At 37.6% G+C, this 15,769-nt stretch overlaps 2 pseudogenes across 1 annotated transcript; one reads left to right on the plus strand and one right to left on the minus strand.

Annotated features, from left to right (window-relative positions):
• The first annotated feature begins 1,861 nt into the window (after positions 1-1,861).
• LOC145094336 (cytochrome P450 Tp4149-like) lies at positions 1,862-3,849 on the plus strand (annotated as a pseudogene). Its single transcript, XR_013703299.1, has 2 exons — positions 1,862-2,775; positions 3,176-3,849. The product of XR_013703299.1 is annotated as a cytochrome P450 Tp4149-like (transcript).
• Positions 3,850-4,248: 399 nt separating this feature from the next.
• LOC145094360 (E3 ubiquitin-protein ligase SIRP1-like) lies at positions 4,249-5,524 on the minus strand (annotated as a pseudogene).
• Between the last annotated feature and the right edge of the window lie 10,245 nt (positions 5,525-15,769).

The following is a 15,769-nucleotide window of genomic DNA, read 5'->3' on the forward strand; positions in this document are numbered from 1 at the left end:
AACATGCATGAATTCTTGATCAACAATATTGGTAACAATATTAAAGAATGATGAGAAAAACTCCCTGTCATCAGAAAACATGATTTTCAAAAAATTTCATGTTTATAGTGTTAAAAGTAGATAAAAGATAATGAAGATTTTCAATGAAATTTTAGTGGTATATATAGATGAGATTATGAGTGTGTTTAAGTTAATATGCTTTTTTTTAGGAAAATGCCACAAGTAGTCGTTTAACCCTTAGTAATCACAACTTCTTCGCCATTAGAGCGTTGCTCATCGTGTCACTTTACACTAACCACCACGGTCGTGGCACCAGGGATGGTGTGCACGTACGTGGTGCACCCTCTACCTGGCCACAAGTTAAGTCTTGTGGCTTGTATACCGTCATGCTTTACCAAGTACAACAACAAATTGAAGTTTTTTAAAAATTAAGTTGTGTGTGATGATAATAACTCAATATAAAAATACAATAATACTTTCCTTACCACCTGTGTCTCTTTCAAAATACTTTAATTAAAAACGCTTTGCCCCCTTCCTCTTCCCATCCCTACCGATCTCCATCACCGGTGATAGACTCCAATCAACACACATTTACTTTGGGTCCCTGATCCTATAATAATGAGCATGGTCAAAACCAAATTGGATACTTCAAAGACATACAAACTTTACTTAGTTCACCTCTTTCGAACATGGTCAAAACCAACAAACAATATAGAAAAATATGTAATCATTTTAAACAACATTCAAGTTAGAGCATCTGATAGATACATGAAAGTCTTGATGATGTGTTGTTGGGATGGCCAACAAATAACATAACAGTGGAGGCCGACGCCTCAAAGAGAAACCACAATCTTGACGTCATGACATATAGCTTAAATATTTTTGATACTTAACGTTGTTGAACAAAAGTTGTGTACCTAAATTTGTGAATTTGCAACGATAGGTATGGAGGCGGCTGGAATAGAGATAACAGGGGTATCGGTAGCCAGAATCGATGATGTTAGGATTGGGGTGACTGGACTCGATGTTAGGGCGGGGGTGTCGAATGAAATTAAGTTAAGAATATAGACATTCGGGGTGGGGCGAAAAATAGAAGATAATTGAACATCAATGAAAACAATAGAAAATTGAAAATCAGCATTTAGCGATGGATATTTTTTTGTTGCTGAATCCATCGCTAATCCCTCTCCAATCCATTTGTAAATGGATAGAATTTACGGAATAGAAATCCTAGTTTTTTATGTTGTTGACTCTTTGGAAGTTCGTCATTGATTAGCTTGGGATAACTTACATTGCTGATTTTGTCATTGATACCTCTATTTCTTGTAGTGGGAAACGTGTGAGCATCAATGGGAGGGAGGCCGACAATTCGTAAAGGGATGGGCTATGGCGTATTCACTAGAGAGAAGAAAGACAAGACTGTTATTTGCAATAGTTTTTACAAAATGACGTGATCAAATGGTGTTTTCTGTTTTCTTTAAAATTGTGTTGGACGAAAAATATAACCAAGAAATTGATGTTTGTTGAACTTGACTATTTTGGTTGTTTCTTGAACAACATATGTTAGTTTAACTGTATTTTTTAAACAATTAAAATAATGATGTTTCTTTAACATAAAAGTAAACCGGCTAAATTGTAAACCGGCTCGAACCATCAAAATATTTCTTGAACAACTCAGTTTCATTGTACGTCATCTAAAAAAAAGGAAAAAGAAAAAAAAAAAAAAAAAAAAAAGAGGCAAACTAGTACTTATCCATATAATGCATACCACACAAACAAACCGCTTAATTAGCTCCAAGAAATAATAATAAAGAATTGTTGTGTGCTCGGATTTGAGCTTTTTATATATTATCGGGCATCATAAATCTTTTCGTAAGGGAAATGTTTTCGTTCTTACAGAATTCCCCTCTTTTCTACTATTCATGCATCGTTTTAATAATTATCATCAGTTTCAAATGGATTTCAACTCTTTCCAAGACCAATAAAAATTTACCACCATCTCCACCAAGGCTTCCGATCATCGGAAACCTCCACCAACTAGGGTTGAACCCCCACCGCTCACTTGAGGCCCTGTCCAAAAAACATGGTCCACTCATGTTGATGCACCTTCGCAACGTGCCCATGCTTGTTGCCTCCTCACCTGAAGCAGCCAAAGAGATCTTGAAAACCCATGATTTGAAATTTGCAAGCCGACCCAAGTTAAGAATCCCCGACATACTTTTGTATGGCTCCAACGACATAACGTTTTCTCCTTATGGAGAGTATTGGAGGCAACTGAAGAGCATCGCTGTAGTCCATCTTCTAAATAATACACGAGTCCAGTCATTTCAACAAGTGAGGGAAAAAGAGGTGGCTCTTATGATTGACAAGATCAAAAACAGTGATGGTTCTTTAGTTGATCTTAATGCGCTGTTTTTTTGGCTTACGAATAACATTGTCTGCATGGCGAGTCTAGGTAGGAAATATGGTGGGTCAACGTTTGCAGACATAATGGACATGTTTGTGCATCTGCTCAGTGGTTTCAATCTTGGTGATTATATTCCATGGTTGGCTTGGATAGATCGATTGAGTGGTTTAGAGGAGAAAGCACATAAAGTTGCTAAAGAATTTGATGACTTTCTTGAATGTGTTGTTGAAGAACATGTAAATAAGAGAAAAGAAGTGGATGCTCAATGTCGTGAAGATCAAGATCTAGTTGACACCTTATTGGATGTACAAAGAGATAACGCAACTGGCTTTACCTTTCATAGAGATGTCATCAAAGCCCTCATTTTGGTAAGAGTTTTATTTTCATCTTTTAATTTTGAATTAAAGAGTTGTGATCTTTTTGTTTTGGATTAAGGTCACATTTGCACCTCAAATGAAACATTAGACACCTAATCATTGATGGAAGTGACTTGGATCGCGCTTAATGTTATTTTATAGTGAAATATTATGCATCCCAAAAAAATAATTAAGGATGGTAATTCTTAATTACATGACCAATATTGATGAATAAATTTACTCACAAAGGAAATTTACTTACCACCCACTTCCACGATTTCAACAGAGGGAAGGGATTGTTAGGATTAATGACTTTAATAAACACGCAATAATGACGATGCTAAAGGAACAATAAGAACTAATAAGACACCCAAGAGTAATGGAACACCATTAAAACTTATGTTTATTGTAGGATGTATTTACTGCTGGAACAGATACTACATATGCAAGTTTGGTCAATCAGCGAGCTAATAAGAGACCCGAGAGTAACGCAAAAAGTACAACAAGAAGTAACAGAAATAGCACAAGGAAGATCCATGATTTTGGAAAAGGATTTAGAGAAAATGAATTATCTTAAAGCCATCATCAAGGAGACCTTACGTTTGCATACTCCAGTTCCACTACTTGTTCCTCGAGAATCAACACAAGATGTGAAAGTAATGGGTTACGACATTCCAGCTGGCACACAAGCGATTGTGAATGCTTGGGCGATAGGAAGAGATCCTACTTTATGGGAAGAACCAGAGGAATTTAGGCCTGAAAGGTTCTTCAACTCTTCCACAGATTACAAAGGGCTTCACTTTGAGTTTCTTCCATTTGGTGGTGGACGAAGAGGGTGCCCTGGGATTCAATTCGCTATAGTCATCATTGAATTAGCATTAGCAAATGTGATATACAAGTTCGATTTGGCATTACCAGATGAAGTAAAAGGAAAGGATTTGGACATGAGTGAGAAGTATGGCCTTGTAGTCCATAAGAAATCTCCTTTAATTGTTGTGGCAACTTCCCTTTTTCTAGTAGTTGCCTGTAGTATGTAACTTTCAATGATGATAATACTGAATATATGTTTCATGATCGATGTAATAACCGAAGAGGTGTCTAGCTTTAAACACAAATCCTTTTAAATTTAAGATATGATTGATTTTCCAAAATCATACATTATTTTTTTTTTTGGAACATCCTAACATTGTTAGATTTAGATGTTAATTTAGTTTTACAATTAAATTGATCAAACACATACTATGAGTTCATGATCGATGTAATAACCGAAGAGGTGTCTAGCTTTAAACACAAATCCTTTTAAATTTAAGATATGATTGATTTTCCAAAATCATACATTATTTTTTTTTTGGAACATCCTAACATGTTATGATTTAGATGTTAATTTAGTTTTACAATTAAATTGATCAAACACATACTATGAGAGGAGATTATTCGTTGTTCTTAATTTCTTTCTTGGACAATCATTATTATATGCATGAGGAACACAAATCATGGTTTATTGATCCAAAGAACATGACTATAACTTAACACTAACAACTTCCATGACCTTTATAGCAAATTGGTCATAATTGGTTGCCTAAATATGTCATTATACGATTTAGAAAGGCACAAGAACATTAATATAATACGTATAAATACATTTTTCAAAGCCGATAAGTTTCAACATTACACTTCCCAACTGGTCTCTGTACGCAACTCTCTAAGAAACATGAGAACTTACTGTTCCTCATCCTCACCATGGGCTCGTAGAGCCCATAGTGAAGAACCCGAACTCGATGCAGATGGCATCGAGCCGGGTTGGGGCACATGTGTTGGCCCGAATAAGGTACTAAAAGGCCAAGGAAAAGACAAATGCCTCAGATTTCTCTCATCCCTATCTTCACTATCACCCGACCTGTTTGCCTCTTGGTTGGGTCTTGTTTCATTAGAAGGTAACTCAAACCTACAAACAGGACATGAGCTATGAAGCTCTAACCATGGCAGAATACATTTGGTATGAAACTTATGTTTACACGGCAATTCTTGCCTTCATTTACAACTTCAAAATCATCCAAACAAATCAAACATTAAACCGAATTTTCATTGATTTATATAGTTGGCATTGCTTCCACTGCATCGTTTTTGTGTGGGTCAGGTTCCGTGTCTATTTAGGTCAATTTTAGACAAATGTTGTAGTAATTCGTCTAATATGGGGCCCGAAAAATAGTCACCTAAAGAACCAATTGGATGGATCCCACCACCGCTGCCTTGAACAACTATTTTATGATTAAAAGGATTAATCAAAATAACACGTTCCCGATCATGATCACGATCACGTTCTTGTGATGTATTGTTTTCAGATCTGGATCGAACACCTTGGAGGAGGTGGAGGATGGTGGCGGAGCTCCGACCCTGCCTCCTTACGATAGACTCAAACTCACGGTCCAAATCAGAGTCTCCACCCTCCTGGAAGTTGTAGCTTCGGTGGCAGCCTTCTTCCTCGTTATCATCATCAAAGTTGACGTGGAAAATATCCGGCGACGGTGTGGGTTTTTCATCATGCTGAGAAAGACCGGAGGCCATAATGACTGACCACGGTCAGGAACATCTTGAAGGTTGTAGTGGTGGTGGTTGCTTGTGACACTATCCATTTCCTCCATGAATTCACCATGACAACTCGAACACTTGATTGTTAGCACTTCTATGATCGAGACTACGAGCCTATTACATTTATGACACGGGTATCTTGTTGACTCTCTATCTTCATCCATATCTTACTTTCAGAAATCAGAATCAAGCTCTGTTATCAATCACAATCAAGATCAGCAACCACAAAGTAGAAAAAATTTGGGTTTGTTAATTCAAACATATTATTACAGATCAAAGTATATAAAACCCTAGAGACCCTTGATCTGAGATTTACAAAGATAGAATTCTACTGGTAGTTAACAAGAAAAATAGATCTTCAAAACGTAATTTAGCCAGATCCAGGAAGTCAAATTTCTTGGTAAAGATTTGTATAATCTATACATGAAGAATCTGAAAGCTTCTAAATTTCAATTCCTTTGTAAACCTAACCAACATGGATCGAAACTGACTCAGATAAGAAAGAGAAAGAGAAACAATTACCAATATCAACAGACGAAATCTGGTGTGTTGGAAAGATGTAATCAAAGACGTTTATGTTGGAAAGCTGCAATCAAAGACGTTGGTGGTGGGAATCTGAATGGGTATGTCAGGTAGGTCATATGAATTGTAGGAGTTGTTTGTTGTACTCACTCCTTTGCATGAAACTATCAAACTTCAAGTACCACTGTCTTGGAGCTTGCTTCAATCTATATGGAATTTTCTTCGGTTTGCACACCATATTTTCTTTACTAACTGTGGGAAAACCCTATGGTGGTGTCATGTAGATGTCTCCTTCCTCTTTGTGAAAGGAACCTTCCTCTGTTTACCCAAAACACATGGCTCATGGAAATCAATTGTCACAGTCTACAGATCTGGTATTCTTCCTTTGGAGGCTAGCATCTTCATTCCCTTCTCACTCATATGTCTAAGTCTCTAGTGTCATAGAATTGATATCCCAACTTCTTCAATAGCATGTGCTTCAGCATCATAAACTTCAACCATTAAAGTGTACCCTGCTTTTGACCTCTAGCAACAACTAAGTTTCCCTTTGTCACTTTCCACTAATGATCACCAAATGTAACATAGTGACCTTCATCATCAAGCTACCCTACTAATATTAACATTCTCTTCAAGACTTGAATAAACATGATATTCTTCAAAGTCCACTTTGTACCCCAAGTCGTCTTGAGGACCACATCCCTAACTCCAGTAATATCTAGGATCTTATTGTCTGCTAATATGACTTTCCCTTTGTACTGCTTGAAATTCTGCATTACTTCTCTAGCATGACAAGCATGGAAAGACGCACCAGAATCCATGATCCAGGATTTCGTTGATTTTTTTGACACAACAAATGAGTGCATCATCTTCAGAATCTACTGTCATATTCACTTCCTTCTTGCCTTTATCTGCCAAAGGCTTTGGGCACTAATTTTTGAAATGACATTTCTCTTTGCAGTTCCAACAGATAATATAATTTTTGTTCTTTGATTGACCTCTCTTTCTTGACTTCGATCTTCCTCTACCACTGCTTCCTCTACCAAACATTGTTCTTTCATTGAAAATGTTGTAAGAAACATTCTTTGCCAATGACAACCAACCTAAATACACTCAAACCCTATGGATCTAACAGATCCCATTACTCCTGTTCCAACACATTTGGTTTCCTTTCGGATAATGGTAGATGTAACTTCTTTTGGTAGAGATCATCTTTGATTTGCAATTTCCAGAAAACAAAATCTTGACCATCGAATTTTTCGATCTTAACTTTCTCATATTCAACCATAGCTCTGATACTAGTTTGTTAGGTATTCAACAAAACAAGTTAAGCAACTTCAGACAAAACGATAAATGATTTCGGTAACACTCACGGAATAAAACTCCAAAAAAAAATATAAACCAAAAATGAACACAATACTTAAAGTGGTTCGGTCTAATCTGACCTATGTCCACTGACGAACGAGAGAGAGAGAGAGAGAGAGAGAGAGAGAGAGAGAGAGAGAGAGAGAAAGGATTTTTTATAACCAAGAAAATTACAATGATACAAGGCTACATTACACTTGTAACCTGATTACTCACTGTAAGTTACCACTCATATTTTTTTGCCTGCCAACCAAAAGGCTCTACACAAAATAAACTACCATACTTTCAATTTTCTATCTGGTGTTTTTTTTCTCATACTTATTTGACAAAACATCAAAAAAAAGGTCCCTGTGGTTTTTCCGGAAATCTGAAGTTTAGTCCCTAATTTATAAAAACCTCACAAATGGTCCCCGTGGTTTAAAAACTTTTAACAAATGGTCATTTTCGCTAACTCCATTAGCATTTAACCGTTAAGTGAAGGGCGTTTCTATCATTTCACAACCACATGGATCATTTATGTAGTTTTTCCTTTTTTTAAAAAATATAGTTATTTAATATTAAAGTGCCCCACTCTCTCTCTCTCTCAATGTGTGTGTGTGTGTTTGTGTGTGTATTTGTGTGAAGCGGTGGTGGGAATTTCATCTTCTTTCTTCGTCACCATTTACACCTTCGACGAGCTTCTTGTTGGAGAAGAAGAATGTTGTCATAAAAAAATCAAACCCTACACTCAAAAATGGGAACCATCCTCCATGGCCACCATCGACGAACTAACTCTCACAACGATGTTCTTTCTCAGATCCCCGACTATGAACCAATCGATTCCAGTCGAGATAACCAAGTATTTCTCTAAATCCATAGTCGGATTAAAAACCCAAGATGAACTCGCCATCAATTCTTGATCAACAAAAAAACAATAAAACAATTCAAGATTTCCGGAGTTCTTCGTCGTTTCCGGTGGTGTTCATGATATGTGTCCATTGTCCTTTTTAGCGGTTCCCGTTGGAGCTGAAACGAATCTTCAAAACTAAAAAACCATAAAACTGGTTTGGATCTAATGCCTTCGGCAGATCTACAAGCTCCTTCGTTGAAGATGAAAACCTCTTTGAATTGGATTTGGATGTGTCTCCTTCGGTGATTTCATCGCCTTCACCTTCATCTCCTTTGGGTGTCTGTACACGGTCTCACCCAGCCACCACCAAGTTTCAGCTCCACCATGCCACAGTCAACACCCTTTACCGAAATCCCCTCAATCGTGCCTCAAGTTCATCCCAAAATTCATGTAACCGTTTTTCCCTCTTCCCATTATGTTTTAGTTCCCAATTTTTCCTCCACTATCGACGGGATGAAAGGTTGGGAGTGTTTATTTGATGGCAAAGGTGATGTCGGCGAGCTCTAAGATGGTTAAGAACATATAGCTTCATATTTTTGCAGATGGGGTCATAAACTGGGTATGGATGAGAGAGAGAGAGAGAGGGTGGGGTCCTTTAATATTAAATAATTATATTTTTTTCTTTTTTTTTAAATAAGGCAAAACTTCATCAATGGTCCCTATGGTTGTGAAATGACAGAAATGCTCTTCACCTAACGGCTAAATGCTAACAGAGTTAGCGAAAAGGACCATTTGTTAAACGTTTTGAAACTACAGGGACCATCTATGAGGTTTTTACAAATTAAGGACCAAACTTCAGATTTTCGAAAACCACAGGGACCATTTTTGAAGTTTTGTCTACTTATTTGTTGAAGCACTCATATTATCTGCTAAAGTCAAATAAATGATAAAGACAAATTTCTATAAAAAAGGACATAAGTACGTACAACACTAAGGCTACCTGGTATGGGAGCGTTTTCACGCGTCTTGGGCTGAGGTGGCAGCCTCCCCCACGTGTGAACACCGCCCCCATGTCCGGTGGGTTGCGTGTGGCGTGAGGCGAAAGACAGACAAAGACGAGATCGTTGATTGGCCATTCAAAGTTCGAACGTTATGCGGACCGTTTGAGCATTAAAAAAAATTATTTTTTTAAATTCTCTATATATACATCCACTTTATCAATAATTTCTACTAAACCACACCCACATTTTTTCAAAAGAAACACACACATTAAACCAAAAAAATTGATAATTTTCTACCTCCGATTTCTTCGTCTTCCGATGATAATGATTCTGATGAAGATGTGAATTTGTATACGTTGTTATCCGCGACACGAGACATGGTACGTGAGAGGGGCGAAAGTTCAAACGTCGAGAAGAAGCATAGAAAATGGATCAACCGGGATCGAGAGGTGGCACACGAACTTTTGGTACGTGATTATTTTGCCGTTGATAGTTTATATGATCTATCAAAATTCGAAGAACGTTTTCGTATTAGTAGAAATTTATTTTTACATATAGCTAGAGATTTGACACGTAATTATGAATTTTTTCAATTGCGATGGGATGCTAGAGGTGAACGTGGTTTTACTACGATACAAAAATGTACGGCCGCTCTTAGACAACTGGCATACGACATCGCCGCAGACGCATCAGATGAGTATCTAAAAAGGTCTGAAAGGACGGATAGAGAGTGTACATATTTATTTTGTGAGTATGTCATAGAGCTTTACCGTGCCATATACTTGCGACATCCGACTAAAAGCGATGCCGAACCGTTGTATGTCGCGCATCAAGCGAAATATGGTTTTCCAGGGATGCTTGGTAGCATTGATTGTACACATTAGGAGTGGGAAAATTGTCCCAATGCGTGGCTTGGCCAGTTCACGTGAGGTGATCATGGGGTGTCGACTGTTATTTTGGAGGCGGTGGTTTCAAATGACCTATACTTTTGGCATGCATTCTTTGGTATGGTCGGACATGAATGTGCTCTAAGCGTCTCCGATGTTTAACAATATTTTACAGGATAAAGCACCAGAAATGCCATATGTTCTCAATGGAAATGAATACAAATATGGGTATTACCTAGGTGATGGGATATATCCAGAATACGCTATATTTGTCAAGTCATACACATTTCCGGCCGACGATAAACGGAAAATGTTCAAGTTAGCACAAGAATCTGCAAAGAAGGATATAGAACGGGCGTTTGGAGTCCTCAAACAAAAGTGGCACATAATCAAACATCCGACATGAACATGAGACAGAGAAAAATTAAGGACGGTGTTGACTGCTTGTGTTATTTTACATAACATGATAATAGAAGAAGAGGGTAGGGCTATTTGCTCATATACCACAAACGATATACTTAACCCACTTGCAGTAACACAAGTTGACGGTCCGACATACTTCTCGAGGGTTTTGGAAATACAAAACCATGAAACACATCACAATCTACGACATGATTTGACCGAATACATATGGGAATGGCAATTTCAAGGGCAAAATGATAGTGAAGACGACGATGATGATGATGGTGACGATGAGGAGGAAGACAATGGTGGCGACGTGGCGGGTGATACCGGTGACGACAACGACGATGATTAGAATTTTTCTAAGTTTTTTTTATGTTTTTTAATTTTTATTTTATTTAGAAAATGTAATGTTTAATTTTACTAATTTTCGTTTTAAATTTCTATGTTTTAATTAATGAAATGTGCTTTTATTTTTTTATGTTTTAAAAAATTAATGTATATTATAAATTATGCTTTTTAATTAATATAATGTTCAAAAAATAAAAAGAATAAAAAAAAGAATTTGTGGAGTGGTAACCATTTTCAATCTTTAGTGGGTTGGTGGTGACCACTCCTCATAGCCTAAAAGGCTACTGGCTATTTGACTTTAAGACTTCAACCATTCTTCAACTTCATTAAACACGTTAACCTAGGTAAAGTGAATTGATTATTATGTCAAGTTACACTTTTGACCCTTGAACTTTGAGTGATATATCTTTTATGGTTCTACTAAACCCAACTTTAGGAGGTAAACTCATACTTCATTACCTTAAAAAAAACTTAGAGTGACCTTTTAAAACAAATGCGATAAAGTCATATGGCTAATATGATATTTTCTCATTTTTTTAACTAACTAAATAATATTTAATTTTAATATTTAACATATAAACTTAAAATTAAAATCCAAATATGAAGAAAATTACATAAATAAAAATAAAACATTCAAAAACATACATAATTCAAACATAAAATTAATATTCATCCCCGATGACTTCGTTTTGGTATAATTGCTTCGTAAACTCTTGTCCAAAAAAATTGGCACGTTTCAATAGATTGCATTTTCAGAGCTCTTTCCATGAGTTCGTCTTATTCCAACACTTCTGGTTTCCTTTCGGATAATGGTAGATGTAACTTCTTCTGGTAGAGATAATCTTTGATTTCCATTTTCCAGAAAACGAAATCTTGACCATTGAATTTTTCGATCTTAACTTTCTCATCTTCAACCATAGCTTTGATACCGGTTTTTTAGACATTCAACAAAACAAATTAGTGACTTTAGGCAAAATGATAAATGATTTCGGTAACACTCACAAAATAAAACTACAAAAAACTCCAAGCCAAAAATGAACACAATATTTAAAGTGGTTCAGTCTAATCTGACCTACATCCACTCGTGCGCGCAGAGAGAGAGAGAGAGAGAGAGAGAGAGAGAGAGAGAGAGAGAGAGAGAGAGAGAGAGAGAGAGAGAGAGAGAGAGAGAGAGAGAGAGAGAGAGAGAGAGAGAGAGAGAGAGAGAGAGAGAGAGAGAGAGAGAGAGAGAGAGAGAGAGAGAGAGAGAGAGAGATTTTCTTGTCACCAAGAAAATTACAATCATACAAGACTAAATTACACCTATAACCTGATCACTCACTGAAAGGTACCAATCATACTTTTTTGCCTGCCAACCGAAAGGCTCTGCACAAAATAAACTACCTTACTTTCAGTTTTCTATTTGGTGTTTTTTCTCATACTTATTTGTTTGAAGCACTCATATTTGTATATAAGTTTTACCTGTCAAAGTCAAATAAATAATAAAGATAAATTTCTATCAAACAAAGGATATAAGTAGGATACAAGACTAAAGACTACTAGCTATTTGATTTTAAGACTTCATTAAACATCTTCATCTAATTCACATTGAATTGATTATTATGTCAAGTTACACTTTCCACCCTTGAAATTTGGGTGACTTGTCTTTCATGGCTCTACTAAACCCAATTTTAGCAGGTAAATTCATACTTCATTCTCTTAAATTAAAAATAAAAATAAAAATACAAAAAAAAAACCTTAGAATGACCCTTTAAAACAAATGCGGTAAATTTGTTAGGCTAATATGACATTTTTTCATTTTTTTTAACTAACCATATAATATTTAATTTTAATAATTTAACATACAAACTAAAATTAAAATGCAAATAATATGAAAATTACATAAATAAAAATAGAATTTACCAAAAAAGATATAATTCAAACATAAAATTACTATTCGTCCTCAACGACGTCATTTTGGTATAAATGCTCTGTAAAGTCTTGTACCAAAATTTGGCACGTTTCAACAGATTGTACTTTGAGAGCTCTTGCCATGTATTCATCATCTGTACATGGAAATGAATTATTGCGGACGATTAATTAACCGCATAAGCCTTAAATCATATGTGCAAATAGCACGTCCTACTGGCTCAACCGCCATACTATGTAATATCTTAAAAGTTTATATTATGTTGTGTATCTTATCGTCATCCTATAGTCGTGTAGTGTTTCTATACATGTCATTTCTTCTTAATTAATGCACCAAACTCCCACCTTAAATATGTCCTTCATAGAAGATTCTTGCCTTTTTGTGATTTTTTTAATCTCGTACTAACCGATACTCATTCACAAGAGTAACGTAATTAGGGTATATCATATCAAAAAGGTAGTAGCCATATTTGTATTCTCTTCCATTCACTATCACAAACATAGTAGGTTCTTACCCGATCAGAATATCGTTGAAAATCGGGGAATTACTAAGAACGTTTATCTCATTGTGGACACTACTACCCCTATCAACTCATGTCAAATCCACAATCATTAGACGCATCAACTTCTAGTATCAAAGATGGTGCACCTATATCACCTTGGGTAAATTTACTTCGCCATATATTTAGACAATTTCCTACTCCCGAAGCATACAGTCAAGTAGGGATGAGCAAAGGAACCGAACCTGCTTGTAACGACCATAAAAATTCAAGCCAATTTAAACTTTTCAAAACAACCAAATTTCATTAAGTTATTACAAAAAGGTTTTCAATACATTTAACATCGGAGTATCCCCAGAACCATATCATAAAACAAGAACATGAGGAGCGGTACGATCACGCATTTGCCTTGCCATGATCTCCTGAAGTACACAAAATACCCATGCACAAAGTACACAAAGTACCTGAAACATTTTAAACCACAACTGTAAGCCCGAAAGCGTAGTGAGATACCCCCAAAATACCAACCACATATACCATACACGTAACATGCCATATCGCAACAGAACACAAAATACCCATGCACTTCGGGTCTACTGTGTGACTGGTCCGCCGCACCGGGCCTACAGTCCACCTGGTCCACCCTCCGAGTCTAACCATATACCTCGAGTCTATAGTGTGATTGGTCCGCCCGCACCGGGCCTTTAATCCACCTGGCCCACTCTTTGAGTCTACAGTATGACTGGTCCGCCCGCACCGGGCCTTCAGTCGGCCTGGTTCCCTCTCCGAGCCTCGGTACGTCTGGTCCGCCCTCTTGGGGCCTACAACCTATTCGGACTGCTCGCTGGGCCTTCGGGATAACCGGTCCGCCCTGGGTATGTTGGCCTATAGCACGAAGCAGGACCCGCCTCAACCCAACCCCAGTCAAACAACCATGTGCACATAAACATAATAATCATATAACAATTCACAACAAACCAACCAATCTAGCAGATCACATACGTAGCACATCCCTACCAGGATTCCGACCTAGTCGGTCACTAGCATAGCATCATCCTATAAACCAGGATACCGACCCTAACCAGGTCTCTAACATATACCATCCTAACTACCAGGATGCAAACATAACAAAGCAATAACATAACCAACAACTAATCAGATTTCCATCTGATAAAGGCCGGCCTTTGTGCCGTAGACCCTGTCGATATAGTGAGGATAACTCACCTCGCAACTGCCGAAACTCTGAACTGAAGATGCAGATTCCCGAATCACAGCCTCACCAAAAATCCCGAACTATCCGAAGCAGCAAAACAATCATTAGTCCAAGCACAATATCCTTCCAAGGGTAAATTGACCAGTTCACCCTTAACTCAATCTGGTCCACGACTAAGGCCCATAATAAAAATATGAAAGGCTCAACACTAGGTAAGCTTTCAAGCCCACTAGTGGCCCAAAGACCAAAAGTCCGAAGCAAAACCCAATATTGGCCCAATTTACTAAATTGGGCCCACCTCACCAAATGGGCCTAGATCCAAGGTCCATAATAATTAGTGAGTCCAAAATACTCCATCCATAATGTCCAGTTACGACCCAAGCTCTAATAGTCCAATAACAGCCAAATCTCTTAAGGCCCAAAATGAAAACCCAACAGAGGGAGTATGCTGGGCGTACTCTCCTTAGTACACTGGGCGTACAACGATGCTCACGAATTGGGATCGGGGCACAAACCCACTACGCTGGGCGTACTTCCCATTTACGCGGGGCGTAACTCCGCTGAACTACAACTTCTCATAAGATCTTAATGGCTTAAGCTCTTAAGCCCAAACTTCAGATCCATAGACCAAATATGCCTAGGATTCATAAAGTCTCAAACTTTATTACTTGGGACGTCCATAAAGCTCTTAATCCAAGGTCTTAATCCATTAAGACCTATCTATATCACATATGAGACAACCAAAGCCCTTGGGACCTCATTTTTCTTACTCAAGACCTCTCCTAAGGTCTAAAAGGACAAATAATCTCAACCAACTCGAATCATGCATCAAGATGAGGTTTTTGGGACAAGAATGATGTCAAAACTTCCCAACACATAGATCTACACATTATGATTGCCAAGCCAGAGACTTTTTTACCTCAAAAGGGCCTCAGAAGATGATGTCTTTCCAGATCTACAAGCTCCAGCCATTCAACTCCTTCTTTGACAACTTCCTCTTTCTTCTTCTAGACTCTCCTTTGCCAAACAAGCTTTCCAAGGTCAAACACACCCAACAATGGAGGTAGAACGGCTATCTAGGGCTTCTGAGGATGAGAGAGTGTTTATGGAGGCTAGGGTTGGAACCATTATGTTCCTTATATAGTGGCTGGCCCAAAATTTAGGGTTTCTGAATGATAGGCGTACGCTGGGCGTACATCCAGTACGTTGGGCGTACGTCAAAAGACCCCCTCGTTCCTTTCCTTCGTTACGATGGGCGTACCCAGCCAAACACATGCATGCATGCTTGGCATGTATGGGACCCCTTTGCTAAACTTCCCCCTTAGGGACCATTGCTGCCAATATCTTTAATTTACAACATTTCCTGCATCATAAGTCCGTTCTCGTCAACTCTATATCTACATTAAGGACTGAAACGCCCTTACTCTTGATCTCGGGAACCC

The sequence above is a fragment of the Lactuca serriola genome, chromosome 1 (assembly GCF_051521515.1).
Source record: "Lactuca serriola cultivar US96UC23 chromosome 1, Lser_US96UC23_V15, whole genome shotgun sequence".
In the NCBI taxonomy this organism is placed as follows: Eukaryota; Viridiplantae; Streptophyta; class Magnoliopsida; order Asterales; family Asteraceae; genus Lactuca; species Lactuca serriola.